The 26,344-nt window shown below is 42.3% G+C and overlaps 1 protein-coding gene across 4 annotated transcripts in view; it reads left to right on the forward strand.

Annotated features, from left to right (window-relative positions):
• Window positions 1–6,295: 6,295 nt before the first annotated feature.
• Window positions 6,296–26,344, forward strand: part of Axn (protein axin) — a 30,444-nt gene continuing 10,395 nt past the window's right edge. For 2 of the 4 annotated variants that reach the window (XM_065486005.1, XM_065486007.1), the window contains exon 1: window positions 6,296–6,544. The gene's annotated coding sequence lies outside the window, so the exon portion shown is untranslated. The remainder of the gene's footprint in view (window positions 6,545–26,344) is intronic. The other 2 variants (XM_065486001.1, XM_065486004.1) reach the window with 1 other exon arrangement.

Genomic DNA, 26,344 nt, shown 5'->3' on the forward strand with positions numbered 1-26,344 from the left:
GTGAAACTTTTTTCTCAACATTCAAATTAAAAAAACAGACAACTGTAAGTAATTAAAAATTGATTCTTAACGCAGTTAGAAGGAAAATTTTCATTATTTGACGTCATGACTAATTTTAAGGATAACTGACGTTGAGCATAATTATATGAGTGTGTACTCTTAAATAATTTTTTAGATTTAATTTTTTTGACAAACTTTGAATTGCATTTAGTTATGTATTTTTACCGCCAATAAACCAGTTGTATAATAAGCCCTTAGTGTTCGAAGCCGCCAATAGATGGTGCCACCGTAATAAATTTAATTTTAAGTCCCTTCTGCTGCGCTTTCTTACTCAATCCTGCTACTATGCATTATTCTCCACTTACTTTGCTTTCTTTTGACCAAAATCGGTTCTGCCAAACGCCGTAGAATCGTGAAAACCTATTTTTTTGGGAAAGAAAATATTTTCCATGTTTCTACGGGCTCTACGGCGAATGGCTGGGCTGATTTTGGTTTTCAGGACGTCAAAAGAAAGCATATTAATTGAAGAATGCACAGTAGCAGGATTGAGTCTGAAATCCCAGCGGAAGTGCCTTAAAATAAAATTTATTAGTTAAGTATAAGGTGGCGTCATCATCTGTTGGTGACTTCGAACACTGAGGGTTAATGCAACTGGTGAATTGGATCAGAATCATTAGTCATTATAGTCATTAAAATATAACGTATATGACATTTAAATTTTAAAAATTGCACTTTGCAAATGTCAATTTCACTATTCTTCTTTTTTACTTTGCACCTTTTTATTTTATTTAAAATTAAATTTAAGAATTACAGGTTTCAACCATACATATAATGCAGATTTTTGTGACAAAGCACCAAAATTCCAGACACAAGGTAAATCGTGGCCAAACGGAGCCGATGAAAATAAAAATACAAAAATAATTCACATATATAGGGCTAGATAGTCATTCTGCCCTACAAAAGAATTTTCCACACACACATAACTTGATTTTTCTCAAAGGGTGGCTCAAAGATACGCCGAGGCCTTTCAAGTATTGAAGATCGGGCCGCTCTAGCTTCTGTGTGTTGCTCTGTGTGAGTGTATTGACGGTTATATGGTCTTGTAACACTTTCATCTCAAAGAACGCGATGCACATCAAAGGCGATATATTTCCTTTTTAGCGGCTTCTGTTCTCTTTGATTCCAAACTGAATTTTGCATTAATGAAGCACTGAGAGCCACGCGATAATTATTATGTATAAAGCTATATGCATTCAAACGCCATCACATCGCGCCTTTTAAGTCAAGCACACGTCGATGTATCGATGTATATTCAATATCCTTTTTGCATTACCTGATGACACGCAAGGTCTATGCTTAGAGATGAAAAAAAGCACAAAACGTTTCAAATGTAAAAAAATAATTATTTTGGGAAATGTTTTACTCCTTAGAATAATCTATTTCGATTTTTCGTGCTACCTGTGAAATCTGTTATTAAGTTATTTGAAGTGTATTTCCTAACTTACAAGGTCAAAATATATTTAAAAAAAATTCATAAATTAAATAATTTTAAAAACGAAATAAATTCATGGTTTTAGCGGTCAGGCTATTATCGGCGTTCGTTTAACTTGTGAAGAGCTCTTTTCAATCTCTTTTTCAGGATCAAATTATTTTGTTTAACTCTTTTGTACTAGAGGAATTTGGAATGTGGATAAAAAAAATTTAGTGCCGTTTGCTCAGGACTTTGTAAGAGAGTGATTAGGAAAAGCCTCGATAACTACAGGCACCTGATAAATATTTTTTTAAACTTAATAAGAATAAGAAGAGACTCATTGAAATCGCAGATTGAAATAAGTGAGGTTTGATAGACTCAAAAATAAGTATAATAAAATTTCCTGCAGCTAAAAATGCTGTGTAAAATTTATACTGCTGAGATAAAGCCTCAGAGGCTGAAAGAGCTGGACGCTTACATGTGCGGTATAATTTTTCTCTTAAAAATTTCACTTAACTGCTCATCCTTAGTCCATACTTAGAGTGGAAATATTCGTTTTAAGTATGCATGTTTGACTCCATCTTTTATAAAAATAAAATGTAACTTTTGCGAAATTTGTAAATCAATAGAAATAAAATAAAATCAAGACACTGTCAGGAAAATTGCCCTGCGTTTTGGATTAAAATTTTAAAATAAAATAATATCTAAGCTTAAGCCAGACACAATGGTCCGCATTAAAGAAAAGCAGAACATTGATAAGAGCGGATTTAATTTTTGCTTATATGTATCTTGATAATGGGGTCCTTCAAGGTTGAGGCGAAATCCGCGGCTCAACTCAATCCTAACGACCACGCCGGATGACGGCAACTACAAAGCGTGACACTTTGCTTTTGTCGCCTCAACTACGCAGTGGTTGAGAGACTGGCAAAGCGTCGCCATACACGCCTGCTCTCTTTCACCCTTTGTACGTGCGACGATTTTGGCAAGTTTCGTGTCCTATTGATTAGCTTTTGCCTCGCACGCGACGTGACTTTTCGGCCGGTTCCGAGTGCAATGTATGAATTTTTCTCATTCAAAGACGCGCGAGCTTTTCCTTTGAAGTTGGGCGCGCAAGATGAAAGTGGAAGTGTAAAAAGAAGAAGCTAGGCAGCGAGAGCGAGACTACTTTTGTCAGTATTGAATGATACTGTAGCTGATGATGACGAAGTCATAAAGATCAGAGGAGAACTCGACAACAAAGAGATATAAAGAAGAGACTGCGGGGCACGCAACACAAAACTCAAGTGCCTCCGAGTACAGAGGGAACAAGCGCGCGCGGCCTGAACCTCTCTCTCTCACTTCCACCCTAGAGGTTTTGGCGTGTTTTGCACGCGTATACGCACACAGCAGCAGCGCAGTCTCGTCCTCTTCGAACTCGCACACACACATGTGAACACACAGAGCCGTTCTCTGTTTCTATGAGAAAAAATCAGCAACGCTCTCGCGGGCCGAATCAAAGGAAAAGACACAAAAGCACAGCGGCAATTCCGGCCAAGCAAACAGCAATTTCTGCAACTTACTCTCTCTCTCTCTCTTCTACTTATATTTTGTTTGTGCAGACATGAGGACGCGAAAGATCAAGGCGAGTGAGTGCAAATGCAGATGCGACTGCTCCCCTTTGTCTGAAGGCATCTCAATTGCACTTTTTCGCAACAAAGGAGCGCCGATTGTGCAAAACGCTTGTTGTTTGACAGATTTCCAACGCGAATGTATGACTCAAGAAGTCAAGACTGCTGTACTTGCTCTTTCCTGGATCTTTTGTGCGCCTTCTGATTCAATTTTGTGGTTTCCACCCTCTCGCTCAAGTATATTGAAAGTGGCAAAATTGCTTGGTACACGAAATTTTAAATGATAAAACACACGTACAGCCAATATTTTATTCTCAACGCATCCAAAATACAAAGCATATATGCTATAGGAAGGTGGCTCTCCTGGTAAACAAGTTGTAATGGAGGACAATATAAAACTGAGGACAGAATTGTAAAAATATCATACGACATTACAAATAAATCACGCGCATTTCTTATGCCTAGCAGAGGGAAAGAAACTGCCACAGAACAATGTCTTACAGTTCGGAAAGTGGGATTTTTTTCACATCAAACCTCAAATATGCTTGAGTCAAAATTATTTGCGAAAATACTTAAATGTTAAAAAAACATGCTGGTTAATATTGCTTAGCTTAAAAATGAATTCGATTCATATTGAAGAGATATTGTAAGAAAAAGTAAGACTATAGACATATTTTTACGTTTCACAATAAGCTATATAGGATTTTGTTAATTCAATACTTTAATACATAAACGATAATAGTTTTGCTGAACTTTACAATTGTTTGAAACATTGTGCTCATAATTCATAATTTTCATAATTTTATGTAAAATTGAAAATCGTGACTAATCGGGGTAGAGAACTCGCGCCTACTAGTGCAGCCTTAATAGCGAAACTAAAACCATTGCAAGCAAACAAATACCACTACGAAAAGATCTTTTACATAAAATACTGGCGTACTCAGCCATAAAAATTAGTGCGAAACCTCCTCTACTATACGTGTAAAATCTTTCCAATTATTATTTTTTTTTTAACTTTTAGAATCAATTTTGTTCTTTTTTTTCTTTAACATTTTAAAAAAATGCTAAAATCATTGATTAAAAACTGTACGTGCATTTCTTAGAAGAGAAGACTGCGTGAATTCAAGAGGGTTCCGCCAAGAACTAAAACGTTGAATTGAGTTTCCTAGTATTAAGCAAATTTCGCGAAACTGCTGATGACAATTACAAGCGCAGAATGAACTTCTTTTCTCTTAACTGGCTGCGCAAACTAGTGCGTTTGAGAGGCGAGGTAAATAAACCCAGCGCAGCAGCTGCCTCTCACCCCCTTGAACTGCTGCTGCTCCTCCTCGAGTTGTGCAAATTGGAGCTCGGGGATGAGGAATTAAAATGCGCACATTTATTTGCGAGAGCATAGACTGCCACCGAGAGAGTATACTTTCATACATTCATATACAGCTGTTTATACAGTTATTCGCGAAGACTGCTGCGCGTGCAGCGAGCGACACTCTTTTCAACACACGCCGAGATGGTAAAATAAAAAAGAGTGGAGCGCGCACGGGGATGCGCGCGAGGGCGGCCGAGAAAGGGCTTCCTCGTGCAATATTCGACCCCGACACACACACTCTGTTGTATGAGCCTCCCCAATGTACAACGAAGGCACAGAGCGCTCTTCATAACCTCCCTCCAAGGCGCATACGCAGGCTTGGTGAATACATGCATATGTTTAGCACGAAACACTTTTATATTGAGCTTCTGCTGCGCCCAACAAGTGTGCTACTGCAGCGCATCTCGTGCAATAATGAGCAATAATATTTTTTAATTGAACCCTGAAAGCTAGAAAAATCTAAACCTATTTTATTAAAAAAATATTTTATACTTTGGGTATTTTATTACCTGCTTGTTTAAAAGAATTTTGGAGTGCAAACTTTGTTAAAGTTCAATTACATAAATATCACCTCTATTTGTGTTTTGATTCTATTTCAATCGGATACATAGTTAGATAATATAGGTCTAAACTACAGAATGTGTGTAGGATAAACTTCACTTAATTATAAATATAAATTCAAAATCCCGGTACTTGATAAAACGTTACACATAAAATTAATATGCATAGGTTTTGCATAGGAAATTTCTAGCAAGCATCTTTTTCTTGTTCATAAATTGCTAACGATAATAGAGAGTTAAAGCTGTATTTTATGAATATGAAGTTATAATTTTATTTTAAGTCAAATGAGAGTACAATCAATCAAATTAATTGGACTTGGTCCCTTTCATATTAAGTTTTTAATTTAACCAGCGCAAACTGAGGATAAAGTATTTTTAAAATTAATAATTAAATGACACGCACGTGTGTAATTATAAGATTTCTCATCGTACAAGTTTTTGGTTGAGCGGGTGGCATAATTTGAAATGCACGACAACACGAATTCCAGGGGCTACACATACTTTCTCCTTGTCCAACTTCAACTTTGATCTTGCATAATTATTTCTCTCGGTCGCCTTTGATCTTCGTCTCTTCGTGCGTGTGGGCAAAGTTTTTGCCGCATAATTTCGCGCACTCGAGGGGCCGCTTGGGCCGCGGAGCACAACCGAGGCGCGAGATGGCGCGAGGTGTCACGGCGTGAACCGCAGTAAGCCACTCGCTTCGGACGAGCGCCAGCAAATATTGGCTAAATACTCAAATTTTAATTCGGAACCGGGTGACAAAGCAGCGCTCGCGCTCCCCGGGGGACTCGAGTGGCCACCCTTGGCAGTCTTTGAAGTTTCATCCCGCCTTTGTGCGGTAAAAATGCTTTACAACCCATGCAACTGTGAACCGTGATTTCGGCAAGTTGTTTTTTGAATCTGAAAAGCGGCAGCCAATCAGTGAGCTGCACAGGTGGCGACGAGCCTCCCTGATTGGTCACTGAACAGCCGGCAGCATGCCGATGCACGAGTTAAAAATCATGAGATGCGAACGATTGAGTTGTAGGTGGGGAGCAAGTGCCGCGAATAAACTCGCTCTTTCGTTCAGGTCAGATACAGAAGTGCAGATAAAAGAAATCGCTTTGTCTGTCAATATTTATTAACTAAATTAATTACATTTCAACTTTTCTTACAATGAATTAATGTTTTTACAAGTCGGGAAAGCTCAGATGCGTAAACCGATTTAAGTTTAGCGGGCAAGCCCTGCCGCTGTTCGTGTCCCCTCCTCTAATCGCTCCTTCAGCTTGCCGCATTCTAGCGGCAGGGCGCGCTTCAGTCGAGTCGAGAGTCAGCCTGCTACATCTCTCGCATTCGGTTAGTTCTTTCGTTGATTCAAGATGCAATGTTGTTGACAATACAGTTAGTTATGTTGTGAAATGATGAAGAATTTTGCGTCGACCGTCTCATTTTGTGCTATTTAGTTGTTGTCAATATTGCGATAATGAACTGCGACCTTACTTTGTGTTACGTTCGCCCCGCTTGGATTACCAGTTTTATCCGGCAGAGATCTTTTCCGAAGGTAAGCAAACTAGCCTGCTTTGTGTGAGGTGCCATTTCTCGCAGCATGCTTGTATAAATCTTTATTTTAATCTCGTACCGGTACGTTTCGGCCCGATTCGGTCCGCAATGGGTGCCGACAAACCTACAGCGCGTTAGGGACGTTCCGGCAGACGACCTGCTGTCACGTGCACCCTGACTTGGGCGGCATTTTTGACCGGCTGACGCGTGTTCCGGTTCCTTTTTTATTTCGGGGCTCTCGTCAGCGGGCTAGTGTGTAACGTTATTTCTCGTACAATTTTCCAATTACATTCCTTGTTAGGCGCATTGGGCTCAAGTTGGGGAATGAACTCGTTTGTCTTGAAACGGGGTGGAAAATCAGTTTCAAAATACCATCTCGGAAATTTCTTAATTTCGGACAAAGAATGCCAGCGTAATATTCTGTTTTTAGCAAGCGTTGAAGAAATAAGTAAAGTGCTGATGCTTTTTAACCTGAATTACTTATTAACCTCTCCATCTCAAATTTTAAATTTAAGTCAAGGAAGTCCAACAAGCCTTTCATTCCTTGTTGGGATTATTTGTGTTTAGTTGTGTCAAAACAATCATAACTAAGGCGGCACTACGCGCACCTAATTTAGGTATGGATAGGGGCTGTAACACTACTATGGAAAAATTACAGTTTGCGCCGGGTTGCACATCTCGGCAGTTTTAATGAGAATCCTATAATATAATACTATGGGAGGAAAAAACTGTAATTCGGCGGCGAAAAGTGTTATTTTCCATTAGGTGCGAATAGGAGCAGAAGGTCATGGCATGGTTTGAAACAAAGTAACGTATTTTGAAAATTTAGTTGAAATCCAGAAATAAATGTTGCAAAATTCCACTACGAAATTTGTGTGAATTTAGGGGATGCAGGGTTATTTTTATTGTATTCGCACCAAACTTAAGTGCGAAGAATGGTTATAATTAAGATAAAATTCATCTCTTCCTAGGTGGGTGTTTGTTACATTATTTAGAAAACAACAAAAATTTTCAAATAGTATGGCCTCCCTGATGTGGATTATATCCCATTGCTTAAGGCTTAAGCTTCGGAGGGTGAATTCTTCTAGAGGCACACAAGGGGTTTTACTAACATTTCCGGGGAAAAATAACCCAGGATTTAGGTTTTCAAGGGGTCAGTAGGGGAGAGCGGCTCGTTTGTAGATTTCATGGGTCTTTGAAAATGAGGAAAATATGGTATTAGTGCATGTCTATCCTAAATTGATTGATTGTTGTTATAACAGCCCAGAGGACACAAATGCCACACAAAACATTAAATTTTCTAAGATGCGTATTGAAAGGAATGTTTTTGACGAAATGGTGGGCTGTTGGAGCAGTGAAACACCTGCGAATAATGGTCGAATGGTTGGATGCACCTCTCAGGCAAATGAAAAAGGACTTGCCGCCGTCTGGAAGAAGCGGCAGAATGTGAATATCCCTCTCTTCTATCTCGCCTCGCTTTTTATATTTCAAATTATATACGCTTTGTTGATGTGTGGAATGTGGCCATGTATAATGCCTGCTGCCGCCGCGCGCTGCGCCGCTCGCTCTCTGCGCCCAGCGAGGCACACAAGTGGAATTTTTCATACACAATATTGACCTTTTGTATTAGCACGTGATGGATTCTTATCTTTTCGCAGGAGTCGGGCACGGAAAAGCTGCATTAATTACTCGAGATAGCGCGGTGACAAACCGCCTCGAAGATGAAAGGCCTGGCCGGCCGACCGCAAAACTCTGGGAAAAAGAGATTAAAGAAAGACCAGACATTTTAAATTCGATACATACGCGATATACATTTTGTCCCGGCTTGTAATTTGGCCTGAGCCTTTGAAGTCGCGATAAAAGATAAAAGGGGGAAAAGCTTTGCCGCCGCTGGAAAAAATACACTTCTCTCCTCTACAACTTGTTTGCTGGTTAATCCATCAGGCGGGGTCGTGGCTCACCACTGCGCAATCTGTTTGAAAATTAAAGGGTTGCAATTGCTTAATTCCGGGCTTGAACGCTGCGAGCCGCGTAACGCGTATTAATCCCCGAATCACGTGGAAATCGACCCTGTTTAACTGGAAGTAAGATGTGTGGCCCGATAACCGTTGAATGAGGTCTAGTTAAAATAATAATCAGCTCAGCACCCCCCCCCCCAGGTAATTTCAAAATGATGGTAGCGTATCATTGGAACGTCAGAATTATGTCTGTAAATTTATGCAAGTGGAACAATTTACTCCAAATCACTAAAAACTCCTAAAATTTTGTTAGAATAGTGTACTGAAGGCTACGGAGTGAATATTTTTTTTTTGTAAAGAAAGTCGCACATCTGAAAAGAAAAAGTTAATAATATCACGACCTCATCCAGGCTCAAAATGCGCGACACACCACGTTTGAAAATCCTCCTTGTCTGCTTCTGCCTGACCTTGAAACAAGTTTTGCACGAGCCGCTGTTGCATATATGCGTGTGTTTGTGTACAAACCATACACATATGTATACAATAACAAAATAAAAAGCTGCAATAATCGCGTCGCACCTTGTACGTAAACGAAAACCGCTTAATCCGGTGCGGCGCGCAGGCGAATCTAATTAGACAAAAATCGGCGCCACGTGGATGCTAGCGGACCACCGCGAATTAATTAGAGCTCGCCATCTGAGATCAAAGTGGATTTATTTGCTCTCGTAGGCACCGGCAAATGCATAATTAATGATAAACGGTCCATTTGGCCTGTTATGTTTTCCTCCTTTTCTTTCGGCCTTTCTCTCTGAAGTGTTGCCGCCGCCGCCAGCCGTCGCGCCAATAACAATCAGAGCGGCTCGAGGGTGCCAATTCGGCGGGTCTCCTGCGCGGCATAATTGGCCCACAGCACAATCGACATAGTGCGCCCGCTGCTGCATTATTTCATTGTGCATCGTGCGCGGGGGGAAACGCGCTGCTGCCCGAAAAGGGGTGAGCTGTAGTGGGATTAAGAGCGCTTGTGCTGGGGATGTGAAAAATGCGTTTTATTTTGCCTCTGGACCATTGTTATTGATTCGAGTGAACAAACCGACTAATTTAATTATTGCTTTGTTTAGTTCATTCATTATTTTTCTCTTTCTTTGATTCAGACAGTTCAGGTTAAAATATCTTACATCTGAAACTATTCTTGTAATTTATTAAAAAGATGAAAATTATCTTACGCTCACGCTCAAACATGTTTTAGTGGCGAGATATTCAGTCTAGAATTAAAATTAACTAAATAATTACATAGTTACATAGCTCGTCTTGATCTCGAACCGGAAAAGTGAGTAAATTTCGATCTAAATTGGCTAGCAGGCCATAACAATTTTTTTCCAAACTATTTTTCACCTCCCCGCCCGCGTCTGTTTATTTATTTATGCACAACGGGCGAAAGACGTCGACGGCCGTTGCCGCGGCGTGCAGGCCGGCTTCCGATCGATATTACTTTATTATGCGTGAATAATAAACACCACACGTATACGGCAAACCAGCCGCCGGTCCGCGCTGCTGCGACGACAAATGATAATTTAATTGATCCCCCGCCGCCGCGCCACCGAACAGTTCGTCTCCAAGCGATCGAGCAACTCTCCGCCGCCGACACCTGCGCGCCGACTTCGATTTTCGCACGCCGCAAATTAACCCCGGCGCACCCTCGTGCGTCGGCCAACTCAATTAGTGAGAGCACGGGCGTTTACGCCGATGGGTGGCGCCAAATTCGATTGCGATTGCGAGCTGGAGCACGAGTTGGAATTTTGTTTCTCGCGTGGTTTCAAAAGAGGGCACTTAGCGAAATGGCTGGCAGCCCCATCCTGCCTGCAACACGAAACCTCGCAGCAACCCCACCCCACCCTACCCTTCCAGCGAGTTGAAACGACGAAACTGATACTTTCCAGAGTGCATCGAGCGGCTGATTATCTTTTGGAATAAAGGCCGCCACCTCTCCGTGATTAAAGATGCAAATTGGCTAGCCCCGCACTCTCACAACACACTCGCTGGAACATAATTCGGTATCGAGTGGGAGATCTCTCCAAATGAAAAGCGGTCATTATCATTCGCGAGCAAGAATCCACGAGGGTAATAATAAAGGAAGAAATCGTTTCTGAGTATGTACACGTGCATTCATCTCCAAAACGCGCAGAGAGCTGGAGCAGGTAGCGTGAACAAAAAGCCCGTGGAGCAGTCTTGCTCGCCGCAGACAAAAGGACCTTATTTTTACCGTGCACACGCGTGTATTTCAAAACTCTGTTGCCTCGTCCGGCGGTGCCGCCAACGTTGCCAGAGATTTTTTAATCCGGCTCTTGGGAGCGACACACGCACATGCGAGTGCTGAATTGAACCCCCGCTCGGCTTGCTCCCGGGGATGCATTTGTGCAAGCCCGGAATAACCACCCTCCTATTTAGACATTCTCTTTTCGCGTCCGTCTTGTGTGTGTACCTGCCAGCGCGCAATCCTTTCCAGCGCCTGCGACCACGGCAAATTGGCCTGTCCTATCCACTCTTGAAAACTTTTTGCGTGTCCCGCCGTGCCCTGCGGCTGTGTGCTGCTGCTGGCTGATTGAATAATTGATTTCGCCCTGGAGACGTTCCCTGCCTCGACCTGTTCTGTGTACAAAAATTTCCCGAGAGCCAACAGGGGATTTTCATGTATTGTGCAGCTAAATGCTTTTGCTAGATCCAACAGTTGCAGGCGTTTTTTTAACTATTTATATTTCAACAAGGATCTGAAAATTATTTAAGGTCTTTGTTGTTTTAAAAACGAGAGAGCAGTTTTTCTTTGATACCAAGCAAACTTACAGTCGTAAGAAAGGTGATTTATTTCACGAGCGAAATTTTGCCATGAATTTTTCGTTGGATGTAACGAAATTATTTACAGCGACTTGCTTCTGAGTTTTTTTGTGTGCTCGCAAGTGAAGGAGCCGGTTTTGCTGATCTTTTTCTCCGCAGAAATTTGCAGTCGATCAGATTGCAGGTGACTCATGCAGCTCTCTCCTATATCAAAGGCTTGTCGAGATGGGCCGGCATTGAGCGTGATTTTGCTCTCTTCCTCTCCGACTATACTTGTTCTGTTCTTTGTTTTCGTGTTGAGATTTATACAGCAGGTGGTTCCAAATTGCTGCCCCTCATGGAAACGGGCTGCGGCCAAGCGTGTGTGTGTTTGTGTGGGAAAATGTGGAAAGAGAGAAGCGCTTTCTTTGCCACTGTGCAGGCACTTGTATGGTCGCCCGCACGCAAATTCAATTTGCCGCATTTGCCCCTTGCCCTAGCGCGCATTCTAAATATTTGACGATGCCAAGCGTCACGCTCATGCAACCCCGCTTAGCCGGGGAGGAAAACGCAGCTGCCGCCCGATTTATCCGATAATTGGAATCGCTATTATTTACTCGCTAGAATATAACGAGATATTGGATCTGACGCTAATGGGGTGGACTGCGTAAGGGTCACGCACTAACTAGAGTATTTCTCTCTCGACCATCGAGTTTGATACTTGAGATGAAGACACTGCACTTGATTTCATTGCTATTCTCTGGGTTGTTGGGAGGTATTTTTATTCCTTGAAGCCTCTTATGTTGCTGGAGTAAGTAAAACTCAAGATTCTGCTGGAAAATTTGGTCAAATTGGAAAATTTCCTTCTTTTTCAAGTTTTTCTCTCCGTCACACGCAAGTTGTGTAGCCATTTGTTTTATTTTTTCACGATCCCCACGGAATTTGTGTTTTGATATTGAGATCTGATTATATTAACTATTTTAATTGCACGATCAATGTTTTCAATCTGATAAGTCAAGAAATTGTATTTCAATTGCGGTCACCCTTTTGGTCATGTAAAAGTGCTTTGTTGAATCATTCAATACTAAATAAAAATTCAGACAATAATTAGGACTTGAGACTGCATTTGCAATGCTTGAACTTTTGCGCTCGTTAGCAGCTCCTCAACCGGAAATGCAATCAAATTCATATGCGTATACATTTTTATACATTCAGCAGCGTCGGCATTATAAAGAATAAAGCCATGCCATCACGCACAAAAAACGAGTGGTGCTCGTTTTTTATTTTATTTTATTATTTAACTCTGTAGCGAATAATACGGGTAAGACGGCGGCCGAGGGCGGCCGGGAGGCTGAGTGAGCGATCGTAACGAGATGTCGCAAGCAAGGTGTCAAACTAAGGCAATTTGTCCACTCTTTTCTCTCTCGCTCGCTCGCTTTCCACTTTGAAGCTTTGTGCCCAAGGTGTCGGCCCGGCGGTGCTAGTCCCATATTGCTGCATGTGTGCGAACTCCGTATATCCACTCGCCACTCTCATCAAAGGCGAGATTGTCGTCATCAGTCTCAACTCTTCAGCTCCTTTTTTAAAAAGCTGCCTTTGAAGTTCCCTTTCTTCGGTCGCGAAACGCTACGCGCCCACGGCGCCTCCGCCGCCGCGCACCATGCACCGCGTCCACCGCGACCAACACCAACCCTCGTTTTTGTCTAATTGGGGGAGCGAAAGTTTTATTGATGCCATAGCACTAATTGACTTCGTTTACCGACAAGACAGATAACAAAAGTGGAAAATCAGCCGCCGAAAAACATCAAAAAGCGACCGCTTGCAAAAGTTTCCCCTCTGCTTTGCACGCATAGTAATTTAATTTCACACCACGTGCAGCAGCGCTTGGGGTTGAATTGAAAAACAGCCGCTTTCAAAATATTGTCAAGTGCGCGAGTTTCCCCGACCGATCAAAGACTCGCACGTTTTTCCCTCTTTGAAGAATTTCAAATGCTTTCGGCCCGAGTTGTTTTTGTGTGTGTTTCGCCGCTCTGCCGTTTTCCACCTTGCGTGTTACAACATTTTTTTTGATCCGGCGCCGCCGATTCTTTTGTCGATTGTGCCTGCTCAACAAGTTCTATATATGTATATATTCTACTCGGCACAGCTCCCCAGCATGCAAGATGAATGAGAAAAGTGCGCGGAACGTGCAAAACAAACACTTCACCAGTTCGCTGATTTCCAACTAAGGGTGGACACAATTAGGAAAGTGGAACAGCGTTTTTTTATGTTTCGCAAGCGCCAGCATTCTGGAATGCACACAAGCTCAAAGTCACCCTGAAAATTTGGCTCAAAACCAGAGAACCGACTCTTTTTCCCAGTGGAACACCTGAACGTGCATCAATCGAACAATTTAAACTGTTTGAATCGGCGACAGCCTCTCTTTTCGCACTCTGACAACTTCAAAGGCTAGCTCTATAGCATTTGATCAATCCGAAGCGCATGTAACAACATCCCGACATCCATTTCTCATTTCCGCGAGCATCCCCTTTGATTTGGCAGGCCGATAGAAGAGGCCGGCCAGCACGCCTGTCCATTGAGGCGCCCGCTTACTTTGTACGCGAGCTGCGTGTTTATAAAATTAGTCATCAAGTGGACAGATGCAGCAGCCGCGTGGGCTGACGCGGTAAAAAGGGGCCCAATCCGTCTCGCCGGCCGGCTCATTTGCGTGCTGAGAAGGATGACTGTTTGCTCTGACCCTGACGTTGAACGTCGCCGCGCAAAGGGTGGTCAGGCATAGGCGACATACTGATTGTGACTTAATTTAATCATAAACCCTATAGGCTACGGGCTACTTAACAGTCAATGTGCTGATTCGTCAATCAGTTGATTTAAATCTTTGCTTTGTTGTCACATCCAGAATGCCAATTTACTGCTTTAATTACACAAGATGAACACAAATTAAAATAATCTAAATTGCTTTCAAATTTTTATCAAGTGTCACTTTGTTTTGGAACTAATATGCATTTTGGGTTCGCCTACTGGTTGTCCCAAAATAATGAAGCCCGTAACTGACTTCAGCAAAGACCCGAAAATATTACCCTAAAAAAATGCCCGAAAATTTATTGGAATTCCGAAACACTATTGCAAAGCCCGATAATTTTGTACAAAACCCGAACAACTGGAGGGTAAATGTACAAAACCCGAAAATGAGAGAGCGAAAGTTTCTGGCAGGCACACAATAATTTAATTATTAATAAGTCCTAGTTCTAAATAGTTACAGTTTTTTATAAAAACATTTGAGCGCATTGAATGTACCATATTTCCATCCAAATACGTTGAGCAATTGTGGACCATTGCAAAAGCCAGGTGGTATATCATCTCCTTTTCTTTATGTTTACTACTGGAGTGTTAGTACAAACATGTGTAACTACACATCACAACAATATTTTCATGAGTTATGCACACTGTCAAAAATGATTTTACTGCTAGAAACGATAGCTTATATTACTATACTTCTCAATTCCTATCCAAAACGTTGCTGGGCATTCCATAGCCGATTGGAATAATTTTTCCTTCTTTTCAAAAATTTTCGACCTTTGTACGGTCACTGATATTATTTATTAAAGCAATTTTTTTGGATTCTTTTTTCCGGTCTCTGCTGGAGTCAGTTTTCAAGCATAATTATTTTAGGCCAAACAAGTGCCACCGTATTTTGATTGCCCTATTTTAAATAGAGCCACGAAAAATTGAACTGTTGAGCCCAAAGACTAGCCTTGGCAACAGAAGTGTAAAGGCAGTTTATGAAAATTAGTATGCATACAAAATGAAAGCGTTGCATATTTATGATTTGCAGCCGCTTTGGCGGCATCGGAGGAGCCTCGCGGACGCATTAGTTCCGCGGCGGCATTCGTGCCTCTCTTGCTTAATATTCTCTCTTCTCTGGCTGGTGCTCTGAACGCGCGGTAATTACCCGGCTATCGGGCCCAGCCTCCTCACACTCGGCTAACCTTGGGCCCGGCAACACAATCGCATTATACACGCTGCCTCTATAATCATAATCTCGCCGTGCGCGGCTCAATTTTTATCTTCGCTCTCTCTTCTCTCTCTCTCGGCGAGCCGCCGCCGGAGCGCCGTCGATTTGGCTGATTTTCGGCCCGGCATTATAATTTCCTCTGCTCCGTGGGTGTGTTGGCCGCCTGCTCGAACGAGAGGAGCGACCGGTGCGATTTTCGCTAGGATAGAGTTTAATGGATTCGCGCGAGGGCCAGCCAGCAGCAGATGAATGAATTGGCTCGGCAGAGGAATGCGGCGACGGCAACACATCCTTCAATGGATCGTTCGTTCTTTCGTTAGCACTCTCGCCGGTGAAATGTAGCGAGCAGCCTAAGAAACACCGCGACCGCCAGATTAATATCACTCAAAGGAATTTGGTTGGAAAATTCGATTGGTCGCCACTGAAAGACACTTTATAGGAGAGACCTGCAAATTTAGCCTCTTTGGCATTCCAGAAGAAAAATTTACTGGCAACCCTGTCTCCTTTTTAAATTTTAAACCGGAAACATCTTCAGATTATTCTCAATGTTAAGTATGTGCTAAAAAATATCATTTAAGGAAAGAAATTGATTGCAAGGGAGATAAGCTAATTTTTATACAAGTCCTTTGGCTCTCAACATTAGTTTCAAAGCTGTACTTAATGTGAAAAAAAATAGATTTTGCCTGAAAATAGCTTTTCTAACGTTATGAACGGCAGTAAAATTTATATTCCGTTAGAAGAATTTTTACCAAATCTGCCAACATGGGAATGTTCAGTGTCAAAAAACTCCTTTATTATATTAACGACAAATGCAAATATTATATTCTGCTTAAGAATTGTTGCTCTCGCTTCTTGAATGTGACTCCGGTGCCTATGATGTATTCACCTTATGTTCCTTTTTTGGCCTCAGCGTATAAATTTTTACTTCACACTTCATTTTCACGCAGCCGCCAACTGAAAGTACAAAGACGCATGAATTTTTTTAGCGCGCAGCATCAAATTTATCAACTTTTTTGCTTGGCGGCTCGCATCACACGGCTGCTAATTAAGCCCGATTGTGCTAATTATCGGCTAGTGTACTCGACTCTTAATTATTTTCCAGCGCGTAGCGCATTGATAATTATGGTTTGCGCACTGTATAATTATAGTAATTCATTTCTTTATTATCTCAGCCCATTTGGTGGCGAATAAAAAATAGGAAAAATCCAATATTGATTCAACGGCTGGCGATATTTACCGAAAAAAACATGCAACCTTGGGATGATCCTGCGGCGCTGTTATTATTTGCTCTGTACATTTTCACAGGCATCACGACGAAAGAGAGAGATTATTTTTCTCTCTCGCTCGCGCTTCTCCAGAGCTCTTGGTTTGTTTTATTTAATCTTGCCCTTTGATGTCGGTGCTGATGATATTATTATTCTAATACCGACGACGCTGGCTGCCGGTGTGTTTACTCTACACTGCTTGCTTCATCCCGTGTGGTTTCATTACTCTAATGAGAGAGAATTTTAAATCTCTGGCTCATGGCTCTAGTGTGGTGCGGGCAGGTGACACATCCGCCCATTATTACGTTAAGCCAACTCTCGGCGCAAAGAGAAAGAGCGGCTCGACTGGCTTTATCAGAAAGTGCAAACAGGCGGCGACGAAAACACGCACATATCACACAGCTTGAACCTCTGCACGAAGCGTGTGGCTCTTTTTCTGCATTGGCCGATAATTCGTGCTTCTTCCTGATCGCAGCTGAAAGGCTTGAAACACGCGATCCCAACTTGAGTGCTGACTTCTTTCATTCGCAAAGTAAGAGAAATACGAATTAAAGATTGGAAATCAGCAGTTTCTCTTTTCATTTTCGTTCTAAAATTTCTCTGGTATAATCAAGTTTTTCCCTCATGTAAATTCATTGAAGGTATTCAACCATTAATATTCCTTCATTGACGTGGCTGCAAAAAACTCGCATTTAAAAAAATGCAGTGCAGTGGTAAAAAGCGTTTTTTTCTCAATTTTTACCAGTTTCTTGCAGGCAGTGTTTGCACCTCGGTTTTAAATAATTTTCTAATTATTAGCTCATTGCCTCCACTTGAAAAATTGTCCGAAATTTTTTTGGAGAAATTGAGGCAACAAATGGCAATTTAAAATAAAATTTTTATTTTACTGCAGTAAAGGAAATTTTGACCACTTCAACTGCGAATTTTAGATTTTCGCAGGGGAAATATGGGATAAATTCATATTTTGCGCAAGAAATTGGTAAAAATTGAATGGTAAAAAACGTTAAAATCCGGGTGCAACCATGTTCATGGATATATGAGAGAAGATAAAGTAACCAACAAACTTTATATTTTGTGTCACCTATCGAATAGAGGAATAGTAGAGCAGGCATGACCTTTATCTTGTCGTGGAATAAAGAACGACGGCACGAAGTCCCTTAAAAGTGAAAATCTTCTGGAACCAGTAAACTTATTCAACCAATTTTAAAGAGCAAATAAGAGGATTAAGCACACAATAGTTTCCCTTTTGTAAAAATGAAAAAAACTGCCCTTCCAGTCACCAAAATCACATTTACCTTGCCACTCTATAGTATACGCATTTCCAAGAAAAGGTAACCTGCAGGGAGGAGCGTCCAAACAATGCGTGAGTTTTGCTCACTCTTTTGAGTGCCCGAGGCTTTACTTGATCATGCCGGCTAGCATGGCCGTTCGCCTCCCGGCCCCCCTCGTCTGTGATGCCGCCTGAATGGGATCTCTAAACTGGCGCGGTGCTCTTATAATGCTGCCTGTTTGCCTCATACCGCGTTTTTTAGAACCGGCTACGTTGCATCGGCACGAAGACGGCGCGGCGAGTGAGTTCTCGTTGCCCCCCGGAAGCGTCGTGCGGGTGCAAACTCAAAGCTCGGTTCCGATGGATAGATCTCGTAGGCGCCGATCGCATTTAACCTGGAACATGATGTTGGGCAACCTGTTGATTCTCCTAGCCCTGCCGAACATGCCGGGCTAGGTAGTGCGATATCTTTCAGTCGCTGGAACTTTTCCTCTACCCTCTACCGCCACCGAAATATTTTTATTTTCATATCTTATAAATACTATTTTATTCGTAGTTTTGGACGCTGAAAGTAAAGATGCTCTTGCCTCTTGCTCATAAAAAAACACTTAATGAATGCAATGTTCTGAAAATATAAGCTAATTCAATTAATCGTTTTAAACGTTTGAAGAGAAGCAGGCCTCTTTGCGGAAGATTTCATTTCCTGGACTCTGGCGTCACAAAAGTGGCCAAGTGCTTTTGTTGCGGGGCACAACGATGTGTGCTGCTGCGTCGAGATGGATCTAAGCAGCCGTTCCTTCTTCTTTTTAGTTCTCCTCGGGACCATTATGTTGCCTATTAGAGCCGCGCTGAGACCTTCAAAAACTCGCTAGCTGACTCGCCCGCTCGTTTCTTTATGTTTCCAACTGCTGAGTAGATGGATCGCTCCGCCGCCGACCGACCGGCCTGCCCTGCTAGATGAAAAAATCTTATTGCTCTGCACGCTTATAAATTAATGACGCTTAATGATTTGTCGGCCGTTGGGTGCTTTGATTTGGGTCCGATTTGAGTGCGATATAAATAAATCTCCAATGAATAAAAATGACCGTTGATGGTTACTCTGTTTTGATAGCGGGCCGGTCCAATAATCTTATATTATTTCTAGCTATTTGAAATTGAGCCGGTATGCTATGCATTTGCATAGCAGGTTTCGGCGGAGATGTGTTTTTGTTTCAAACAAACAAGCTATTTAAAAAGGTAGATGGGGCTGCCAAGGTCCCTGGTTTTATGATTTAATTTATAGTTAAATTTTTTATTTAGTTGAAAAACGTGTGTTTTTTCGACTACTCTCCTATACCAATTTTTAGTGTCATTACAGACTAGTCACAATTAAAACCACTCTGCCCACGTGGCTTTTCCATTATCCCTGACAGGATAAGAGGGTACAAAGTTTGCGGCGCCAAGTGCTTGCCTCTAATGTGTTTAATGAAAAAAAATTGTTGTGCAATCGTTGGCTTAATGTTTTTCAAAGAGGCGGCGGCGCTCTCTCTCTCTCTCTCTCTCTCTCTCTCTCTCTCTCTCTCTCTCTCTCTCTTCTTCCTTCTCTTAACACACACGCAGCAGAATCAGACACAGTGAGCACAGCCGGCGTTTAAAACAACACTGATGTAAATTAAATTCCGTCAGTCTCAGCGGCCGCCTCAAATAGAGTGATCACTTTGAAAATTGCCTGCTTTCTAAATCGCAAACAGTGCGCTCAAGTAAGTGAGCCGCTGTCTGCTGCGTCTCTCGGACAGCATGAGTGATGTCGGTAGAAAAGATGCAATTATTGCCGCGTCTGCCGAGCGTTTCGAAATCCAATTTCACGTCGTGGGGAACGCATGATTATTCAATCAGCAGCCTCCTGTAATTATGAACCCCCGGTTCAATCTTCCAATGTGGACGGAACCGTGCGTGCGAAAAATTTGAATTAGCAAAGCAATCGAAGAAACGGAAACAGATATAAAAATTGCAATTTGTGGATGGTCGTTTACATAATGTTTGTTGAGGGCTGACAAGGAAAATGATGAACAGTTAAAAATAGTCGATACGGAAAGACGGTTGAACAATAATTCTGGATTTTTATGAAGAGATTAAGCCTACACTTTAAATTCCTTGAAAGATCATAAACATTAATGCACTCAATTTCACTTAAAATGCCTGGTGGCTTGTGAATCGTCATAACATCCTTGCACGCGGTGTCTTTATTACCCTGCCGGCTTTTCGCTAATTTTCCTGCTGCGAACTGCACACAACATCAATAATTTTTGATTGCCAGCCAAGCCAGCGAACGAGCGAGCTAGCAAGCAGGCGGCCGCGATGAGTGTATATGTGATATTGCGTCACATCCACGTGACTGAGTGCCGATCCCTTTGTAGTTCGCCGCCGAACACAGCAGAAGGGGAATATTTCTCTTTGTTGATGCCGACCGCCCATGCTCTGACTGACTGGCGCTCATATATGAGTTTTTGTCTTGTCTGCCGACTCGGGGCACAGCCTGCACGCACCTCGAGACCCTGGGAAGGGTGTGAGGATCAGTCTCTTGATTCGCGGTAACGCCCCCGTCAGCTGCTTTCCGCCGGGAAGCGATTGGAAAGTTTCTGAACTGGAAAACAATACGCGTACTTCTTATTCCAAGCGCCTATGCTGATCTTGAACTTGCGATAATGAGTGGAAGGTTAAAGACACCATAAAGTAGCGGCTTCTATTCAATTGCCAAATGTTCCTTTTGCCGTTAGCTGTTATTGAATTCAATTGAAGACATTTTCTCTAGTTATTAATGCCTCCAGCGCACTGTTTTATAATGTCGTAAGCTATGTGTCCAGAACAGTATGGCTTTTGTTGTTTGCTTTCTATTTACTCATTACTCTTGCATCATCAGGTGTTTTCATTGGGTAAAATAAGTTTCAAAGTATACAAAAAACTACTGTAAATTCATTTGAGTTTATTTTGTGGAAGAAAATTTTTGAATTTTGGCACAGAGTCCACAATATTAGTTATAATTACTAATATATGCGTGCCCAAATTTATCCATTAACGACGCTTCATAATTAGAATGCATTTTCCAACTAAAAAATTGAGTCTAACACCCAACACGTGCAGCAAGCCATCTTCAATCTCTGGCGCACACACACGCACATTCATTGCGAATTCACTCAACAGTTAAACGTGCAAAAAGTTGAAAGAACTTTATGCTCAAGTTCAAAAAGCGGCGTGCCTTTGACAAGCCGCGCAAACGAAAATGAGCGCAAGCTGCGGATTAAAGCAGTGAGCGAAAAAGCCAGAGAGAGCGGCGCCGGCAGACAGCTATATAGCATTTAAAGGATCGATTTTTTGACAGCCGCCCGCTCCTAATTTGGCATCGTCAGCAGCAACGTGTTTTCCCTCACTTTAATAAATTAACGCACATGCACGAATTTACCTCAGTGACCAATGCAGCTGTTGGTTGCAATCAGGGGAAAGGCGAGCGACCAGTCGTCTAGAGTTGTGAGCCAACCGCACATTTCACAAACGTTTCAGCTTCCGATAGTTCACGTTCACATATTTCCTTTCCAGCTTTAAATTTCAACAAGTATTAAATATGCCGCAGAATCATTAATGACGCTCCCATGTTCTCCTTATGGAGAGTCAATTTGGTCTACTATTTTCTTACATAATTAAATTTAATTAAGTTTTCCTAAATCTGAATTAATATCTAAATTAATGCGAACAGCGCAGTTTTTTATCTTTGACATTTACTTGGAGTCTTCAAAATGGCAAACTCGTAGCACAGAATGGGAATGTCAACTTGATGGGAATAGATTACAATTTTGAGTGGATTGAGGATCTAGCGGCGGCGTTTCCTTTAATGTTGCACATCACGGGTCATCTCTCTTTCTCTTGCCACTTATAGCAACCATGTTACAATGCATCTGTGATCCCGCGGAAAACGGCAGCTGCCTCTCTTTTCTGACGAATGCCGCCGCCGTTTGATGAGACGGACGATATTAATGAACCTCTCCTAGTCTGACGAGGGAAAACATATGTATCAATAGATGATGATATAAAACGGTCGCGCCGCAGCGGACGTTTGATCGATCGAGAGGATTTCTATTTCTTCTTTCCTACGATCATAGCAAACTCTTATCTGTGAGACTCTCGAAATCTTAGTGATACACATTCGCGGCGTGCGTAAAGGAAATAACGTCGCATTGTCAGCACATATTCCGCCCGTCAGCAGGGGGACGAAAAATTGACACGGAATGTTCGAAGCTTCCTCGATACGTTGAATATGGGGCCAAACTTTTTAATATTTCACGCTATGCGCGTCGAATCGGCGGAGCAAATCGTGGATGGATGCGAGGCATTTGTTTCGAGCTAGATTGCACAGAGATCAAATCATAGCCCTGGTCTGTTTCAAAACTATTTTAATATTTTTTTAAGTCCTGCAATCACATATAAGCGGCACGCTCAAAGCTCAGAGCGGTAAGAGAGTTTTTAATATCGATGAAAACTTGCTACGTCCCTTGCCGCTTTTGGCAAAAAAACACTGACCTGCACTTTTTTCGCAATTAATCCTAATTGCGAGCACACGCAGAGAGTTAAAGCGGCGTAATTGCTCAATCTGCTGCATATTTGCAGCGGAGCGTTCGTTGCTTGGGCACTCGGGGCAAAGGTCGGCCCGCCAGAGGATTCGCGCGGAGAAGAAAAACGTCGTTTAGTCAGCTCTCGGACCGACGGCGGTGGCGGTGGATTGCTTTTTGATGTTCATTAATGGACGGACGCGCTTCGTCATTAAGCATATAGACGCGAGAGTGCTGTGGCAATTTTTATTAATTAACTCGATCGCGGGCCCCTTGCGGGTGACCAAGCGAAAATCGCCAACCAGAATCCAGAATCATAGTGGCTATCTCACCGGATTGGAACTAGTTAATACCGCCTTTCGAGGCGCCGGCCGCACTTTTTTCGCGATAAGACGGTACGTGTGAGCATCGTTATCTATCCAGCATCTATTACATTTACTGTGTACAGAGCCGGCGGATGAGATAAGTTTTTTCCACTTAGCGGATCTCCAAAGAGCGTTCGCTTTCGTCTTGCCGATTGTAATTATGTTATTTCATTAAGATATTGCTGCACTCTCAAAATCCACAGATAATGATTTTTCCTATTTGCTGTCGAATAGAAAAGTAGCGTTACGTTGATTACAGAGAAAGTGTTTGTGTCAACACCGCTAATTGTGCTTTAAGTAGAATTTTTTTAATCAGCTCAGATTGCTCAGTCGTTTCAAAACAAGTTATCTCAAATTCATTGACTGCTAATTTTCCGCTCGGATTCGCTTAAGAACCTTGGCCTCTGAATACCAATATACATTATTTTAATCTTAGATCTCAAATTTTAATTCGATAGTTCATCTCCGCAGTGTTGCATTCATCTTGATAATTTCATTTAGCGCTCATTATCTGAAATATGGACATGTTTTCTGTCATGAGACAATATGTAAATTGATAAATTTGAAGACTTCATGAAGAATGCAATGAACATGTAACCGTCAGTGAAATCAAAGCTAATCTTAAACGTCTTTCAAATATCAATGCTCAGAACTGTTGACCTGGCGCAGAAAAAATCCCACGGCTGTTTTAGAATCGTTTATTTTTTGTTTTGGTGCCTGAGGTGAGTGCAATAAGCGTATTTCGGGGTCACTGTTGTTGCCAAATATTTTTGTTTACCTCATCAGTGGCCAAAGTGGGAGCCATCCGTCTGCACGCTCGCGATCGCGACTTTGTCTGGGCGCGTACACAGAGTCAGCCAGTCTCTTTGGCCCTTTCAGATTTCAAAGGAGCGAAAGGCAATGTCAGTGGCGCGCGCGCGATTCGTCTAATTTAAACATACCACTAATGTCAAACGCGCTGGGAGCAAATGGTGAAAGCGTGCAGGGGTGCCAGCAGCATTAAATTAATAGGCTTTTACACTTCAAACGGTATCAAAACTAAAACCACTGCCTGCCACAATTGCTTTTTTACCGTATTCCCTTTGATCTCTCCCGTGCTCGCCTTCTCTTTTATTATTATAATGTAAAATTTAGTGTCGAGAGCAAAGAGTAAAAAAGCTGTTTAACTGCGACCGGGTGTGAAGCAAAAGAGCGCACGGATTTTTTCCTCTCACCCTCCTACGTGCCCTTGAAAGCTATGGTTACCAGCTTCCTCTTGATACACAAGCTATTTCATCCTTATTCTTGAATTGATCTAAAAACTTTTCCCAAAAACACAAACTCTTTTTCACATTTTCCGTCAATTTTAGACTGTATTTTTCCGAATTGTTATGTAAAATAAGTTAAGCACAATTTAAGACGTGTCTAGTCAATCGACCCAAAAACTTTTCCCCATAATTCACTTTGTCACATTTTTTGTCAATTTTAGACTGCATTTCTCAGAATTGTTCACAATGGTCCCCTGATGAACACATGCTGAGTAGAGAACACCCACGCACATGAAAAGCTACCTGCAGTTTCCTTTGCTGTTGCCGACCGCTTGGTCGAGCATCATCCCCCTGAGATGGATGTTTTATTTTGGTAACCGCCACCTCATTTATCATCATCACAATCTGGCTGCCTTTCACGCACGCACCCCATTCTCCCTTCTCCCTGACGTGCACCCGCACCTTTACTTTGAACTCGCGGCAAAAGGCGTGACGCGTCGGCAATAACTCTTGCTGCAGTAGCCATTGCCGCCCCTGCGGGCGCTTTGGCGCCGGACAGGAAGCTGCGCGTCCCTTTTGATCCACTTGCGCTAATTAACATTTTATTTATATGCGCCTGATCGTCCAGCTGCTCGTTCGCGCGTGAGGGACAAACCTCTTAATTTAATTAAGTGCCGCCCGCAGGCTCGCTAGACGCGGTTTGAACAACCAACCACTCCGTGGCGACATAAAAAAAACTTAGTGTAGATATTGCAATATATAATGAACAATTTGCGGAAAACAGTCGCAAGTTTTGCTGCAGAAATGTGCATCCTTATCGATAATATAAACCAATCTTTACGCATCATTTTCAACCCTCTTTCTGTTCTGTTACAGGTAAAGCCTCGTGTCTCCCGTCCCCCATGTGCGCAGGAACCATTAGTCGGCCATTTGGATTTAAGCCGAGCACAAGACGGCAAAGAACCCTCCACTTTAATCAAAATTCTTCTCTTTAAAATTTCAGCAATTCCAGCGGCGGCAGCGACTTCAGTCTCTCTGAAAGAAAGAATCCGGCTTGAGCCGTGTTTGTGCGTCGCCCAGCAGCTGACGCGCTGCGAACTCGAAATGCTTCCCTAATTGTTTCCAGTGATGAATAATTTAAGTGCAGCAGGGAGGATGCAAAATAGGTCTTCTCGGTGAACTCGTGTCGTCTGGTCGGCTTGAAGGATTATTACTTGTGTGTAGGCATTTCTGCAAGACTGAAAAGAAGAAACCTTATGGACAGAGAGGAATCATATTTTTTATGAGGGGCCATAAAAAGCAGGAGCTTTTGTATATAGAATTCCTATCCCACACAGGCCGGCTTCTCGCGCAAATTCGCAGAGGACACTCTGGCGGCACTCAAGCCAACTGTCATAAGCCTCTGGCTTGATGGAGCCGCCGCCGGACCACTTTTAGTTTTTGCGAACACGATTTAATGGCCAATATAGCAGCTGACCGCGGAATTTCACTTTGATATCGCGCTGCACATATTTCTTGAATCAAAAATGTTGATTTACTGGTTTTTATTTCGAGTCGGAGAGAGAGAGAGAGAGAGAGAGACCGGCGCTCTGAGCACACATATGTATACTCGCTCGCATACTTTATTTAAGTTACATTACTGCGTCTTTTTGCGCTCCATCCGTCCGACCGACCGGCTCGCTCCTACATTCATTCTTTTTCAAGTGGCTGGCCTTTCTTTGCAAGTCACCGACAGATACTTTTTGTGAAACAATGATCGCCAACCAAGCTGCGTAGGAGAAAATCACGCCTAATGGCATAGATTTAGCTGGAAATTGTGTGCTAAACTCAACTTCCATATAGTACTGCTATGTCATATCTTAATTTTATTTTAAACTTTATTTTAAATCTTCGCCACTGTGAATTCTTCAGCCGCTTTGTCCCAGTGAAGTGCGCCGCTCAACGATTAATTACAAATTTTGACAAACCCAAGCTCAAGGTTAGCTGATTTTCTCGCTCGTCAGGTGTGAACGTTGCCGGGAATAATTAAGGTAATATTCAAATTAGTGGTGCTTTCATATTTTAATCTCCGCCACTCGGGTTCCAGCGGAATCCTTTATAGTGTTGCGTTGAGCGGCGTAAAAATATATAAGATAAATTATAGGGGGGAGGTGAGTGCGCGGCAGGCACACAGGTAATTACCTTTGCTCGGCCTGAAGAAGAACGAGAGAGAGAGAGAGAGAGAGAGAGAAAAAAAGAAAATTTATAACCCGGCAGGTATAGAAGGCGGCAGATAGAATGGAACAGAAGAAGT

The sequence above is a fragment of the Cloeon dipterum genome, chromosome 3 (genome assembly GCF_949628265.1).
Source record: "Cloeon dipterum chromosome 3, ieCloDipt1.1, whole genome shotgun sequence".
In the NCBI taxonomy this organism is placed as follows: domain Eukaryota; kingdom Metazoa; phylum Arthropoda; class Insecta; order Ephemeroptera; family Baetidae; genus Cloeon; species Cloeon dipterum.